Source organism: Rattus rattus, chromosome 10 (assembly GCF_011064425.1).
Source record: "Rattus rattus isolate New Zealand chromosome 10, Rrattus_CSIRO_v1, whole genome shotgun sequence".
NCBI lineage: Eukaryota > Metazoa > Chordata > Mammalia > Rodentia > Muridae > Rattus > Rattus rattus.
In genome coordinates this window covers 19,854,750-19,859,633 of record NC_046163.1, presented here as the reverse complement: position 1 = coordinate 19,859,633, position 4,884 = coordinate 19,854,750, and positions in this window count along the sequence as shown.

Here is a 4,884-nt window from a genome sequence, read left to right as displayed (position 1 = left end):
ATTCATTTCTTTTGAAGTCATTGGTAGATTAATTTTTTTAATTAGTGTAAGGAGATTGTTTTTTTTTTACATCCATAAAAATGGAATTAATATACAGAAAAAAAGCTGATTTTGTATACTGACACCCATTTAGATTCTTAACAGATTTAAGTTGTTAAATTTGAGTACCTCTTTGGGATTTACCACATATGGCAATCTAAAAATGAGTTGAGTTCAGCCTTCATATTGGAATACTGACTTTCCTGGGATCTATAAGAACACGTTACTTACGTAAACATTTTGGTGGATCAGACCACTCTCCATTTATACATATTATTGTCTTGTTGCCTTGCAGTTGGTATAAAGACTGGCACTGATATTCAACGGATGATGGTGGTATGTATACTGGTAGTGGGAAGGATGTGATGTCTCCATTGGCAATAGGTGGTGGAGGCCCACAAATCTTTGTTGAATCTAAAAAAGACAACATTTGAAATTTTGAGAGATCAAGTCAAAGGAATGTACACAACGTCAAGACTAATGATTTCAGGCTACGATAATGATTGCTTGAAGCATTTCCTATGATGAAAATCGATAGTTAAAGGGCAAGTTCTTCCTTCTCACCTAAAGCACATACTCAACTGAAGCAAACATGTTTGCTCTGAAGCCTTACAGTGATAGTAGATGTCTTATCAGCTGCTGAACAGATAAATGCCAATGTAGACAGGTAGAGTTTATTTTTAAGACACTGAAGTATTTATTGTTCCTTTGTACACATTTTTTGATCTTCATTGTCATTTTTTTGTAGAAATATACATTTATTGACAAGGGGTAAATTAAGCTTCCTGGAGTCCCGATAGGTTCAAGGTGAGTATGGCCACCTATATATTATACTTTGGCTACCAGCTCTCTGGAGGTAGGTGAAACCACCTTAGCTGTCTCAAAGGGCTTCAGACCAATGGAGTCAGTTGGAAGAGACATTCTCCAATATGTTGAGCCATCTTCAGGCTGTGCAGTTGTACTCCAGGTTCCCAGATTTTGTGAGCTGTCACCCATACTGCATAGGGTTTGGTGATGCAACTGTCTTTGAGTCATTTTTTCCCCTGTAAATAAACCCTTACCTATATTTCTATAAGTAACTTCAATAAAACTCGTGTTTCACCCCATTGGACTTTGGTGGTATTTGTATATTGGTGTGTTCTGCCTCCTATTTGATTTGAGTAGATGTTTGCATATCAGCTCCACAGGATAAATTTTGTCACACAACAGAGTTGTATATAAATAATTTTGTATTAATGCTCATCTTATTTATCTAATGCTAGAACTGACCCTAAGACCATGACTTAGCTAAGTATTGTCCCAATGAATGAATACTTTCATCCTTGCATTTATTTTAGCATTGTACTGTAGAAAGTCCTGATTTTATAATATTGAATGGCTTATTCTCAGTAGAAGTAATGATCTTCATTTTAATTTGATATTTATTATTTGGTGGTTATGTGTTTCTTCTTGTTTTGTTTTGATAAGTTTCCTGTATAACTTACATCTTGAAATAGAACCTTATGCTTCTTTTTCCCCAAGTGATAAGATTACTGGGTCTGTGCCACTTTACTTCAGAAGTTATTATGAAATCAATTTTTCTTAGTCTCTCTATTGTCCTTTCAATTTTTCTGCATTTAACAATTGTCTTTCCTTCCTCCTCACATTTATTCAAATTTTAGTGTCTCATTTTACACTGCAAATTATAATTTTAGAAATGATACCTGGTTTAAAAAATTAAACTTGCATTTATAATACTAAAAACAATTATAGTCAAATACGATACTATATCCCACCCTGATGAATGTATTTTTTTAAAAATAGATTATCACTAGTGAAAGAAGATTTACAATGAGTTGTTGACTCTAGCCTGGTGACCTGAGTTCAATCAGGACTACCATACGATGAAAAAAAGTGAGCTGACTCACACAAGCATCACAACATCTGCATGTCCAACAGTGGTTTACATACATCCTAAACACACATTCATGCAAATACACACAGAATAAGTAATACAATGAAGCAATACAAGCAGATATTATCATCTTCTGTCTTTCAAAATTCCTTTCATAGCATTTTTTTCTTAGTTTATAATAAGTCTAGTAGAAGACTCTAGGATATTTAATATTTTTAAGTTAAAAATAAATATTTAATTTTGCTTTGTGAAAAAATTCTAGAGATAACAGTACTCACCATAACATGAGGGTATGTCAGACCATCCATCATGATGACAAGTTATAGAGCCTTTGGTATGTTTATGTTTGTTCACATATCCAACATGACATTCATAGATTATTTTGTCATTGAGTTTAAACCAAGTGCTATCATTGTTAGTTCCAGCATTCTCAAATATAGGCGTCACACGATTCTAATGCATAATAAAATTGAAGATTTCATTTCTAGGGTTGCAGATTAGAAGCTGAATAATGTCCATTGCAATAAAAAAGCTTTATGGGTTAATTTATTCTAACGAATTAGATACGGTATGAAAGCCTTCTAGGGAAGTACAACTGAACCATTTATTAAAATGAAAAAGGATTCTATATCTTGCAGCTTTGGATCTTCAGAATCAGCCTTTCACCACCCAACCCAGTTTATAGATGGAGTAGATGTTGGGGAATTGGGCCAATGTCAAGTTTTGATTATGGACATGGGAGGTTGCTGAGTTGGTCATTACTGCAACTAGCTGGATCTCCTGTACTACCAAAGAACCCAAACTCTCTAGCTCTCCTGTTCTCTAGCTAACTGGAGTATTGTACCTGCAAGGTGCAGGGTCCACCACACTCTTGTCTCAGGTCCTCCAGTTTTGGTTCACCCCACACATCCATACACCCAGATTCAGCTCTGCATGGATGCCAGTGGAGGTGCAGTTTGTTACCCAAGCACTGTGGCTGGTGGAGGCAAGCCAGTCCTCCCACCTAGTGATCCAGGGCCAGATTTCCTGACTGCTGTAGGTTAGGTGGTAAGGGCTGAGGAAAGTGGAGGAGGACAACACATTCACAAGGTCAGGTCATCTCACAGTAACAAAAAAGTGGTGGGGACCAGCCTCTGTAAGTCCCAAGCCTTTAAAAGTGGTCCTGTGTACTTGCAGACTAGACCAGAGACACCTGTAGGCAGTATTGTGCACTAATGTAAAATTGTCCTCCTCATATTATTTAGATACTGATTATTGTGCCCCTATATCTGGATGTAATCCTTTTCTGAGAATCTCCTGTTTGAATATGTGTAAACATTGCTCCAGAACTATCTCTAGTTGCTCAATAAAGAAGCTGCTCAGCCAGTGACTAAGCCGAGTAAACAATAGGGCTGGACTTCTTCCCAGCCAGGGTAGCGGGGAAGAGAGAGAGGAAATGAGGATTAGCCCTGGGAGGCCCCAGGATGAGAATACACTTAGATGAAGGCCAGATAGTACTAAAAATGCAGTATCACAAGGATTTACCGCCAGGAGGGTAGCTTAGATTAGTTGGAGTGATTTAAATATAGTACATTCATCTCAGTTGCTGTGTGTCCTTAAATCTTGTTAAATAAATCTTAATTATTTGGAAGCTAGAAAAACAAAACCACTCTTTTAAAAACCCACTAACAAATGTCCATATGATCTTTAGTAGTAATATTAGCCACTGACATCAACACAGACCCTGTAAGGCCATCAAGCATTACATGTCCCTCAGTGGCAGCATGGGCTGAGATTTCACCATCGCCTCAGGTGGTAGGGCTGGCTACTTAAAACAGGCTGTTCTGTCCACTCTCGCTTCTCAAATTCTACCTTTCCCCCTAATGCTCAAACTGTTTGATTTCTTTTTCTCCCTTCTGTCTACTACCTTTTGTCTACTTCCATAGTGGTTCCTGCTGTGGGCAGGACACAGAACTTTTATGTGGTTGTCGGTGTCCTCTGCTTACCTACTCCATTTTATTTAAAGATGCTGTTGAGTTACTTGGCATAAAAAAGCTAATAGACTGTACATAGACAGGACTAATAAAAATGAAAAGATATGTAAATAGAAAGGACTCATCAATGAACAGGAGCCCTCAAAAAATATGTAAAATTATGAATATGGGCTTAAAACAAGCGTAAATAAGACTGCACAAAATTAAATTGATTGCCTTCAAACAAATAACTAATATTAATCATATAAAAAATAAATTATTGAATATATCAATGATACATGTTGCAATTATCATATTTGTTTAATTCTACACTGTATTTTTAAATTGTTTTTGAGTCAAATGACAGTGATTTCAAGATAATACTACTATAAATTAATGAAAAGTTTACCCAATGTTTTTGCATGGCCGCTACAGCTACTAGGTTCTTACTCTATTATATATTAATTTTAACAATCCTTCACGAACACTCGCTTCCTGTGCTGGGAGGCCGTGGAGAGCCTCTGTAACACCTCTGCATGAGCAAAGCTTGAGCCTGGGGACACAGGTAAGACGAACTTTTCATGCTACTAAGCGAGCGTGCCTGGGCAGATCTCGGGTCACACAGAGGCTGAGTTCCTCTAAATGGACGGACACTTCCGGGTGTTTGGCCCAGAGTCCTGACGGACCAGGAGGATCCTGCCTTCAGCAGCTCTCTCTGCTCCCAACAGGCCCCTGGAGGGTTCTGCTTACCGCCTGAGCCGGGCGAAGTACTCCTGAGGCAGCAGAGCGGAGGAGACCACCAACACACGCCACCCCTGCCCACATCCCTGGCCCAGGAGGAAACTGTCGGCCTCTGGGTACCCATAGGAAGGGCAGGGTAGCAGATCCACTGCGTCTGAGACACCGCACCTGAAGGGACCGACCGGATAAACAGTTCTCTGCACCCAAATCCCGTGGGAGGGAGAGCTAAACCTTCAGAGAGGCGGACACGCCTGGGAA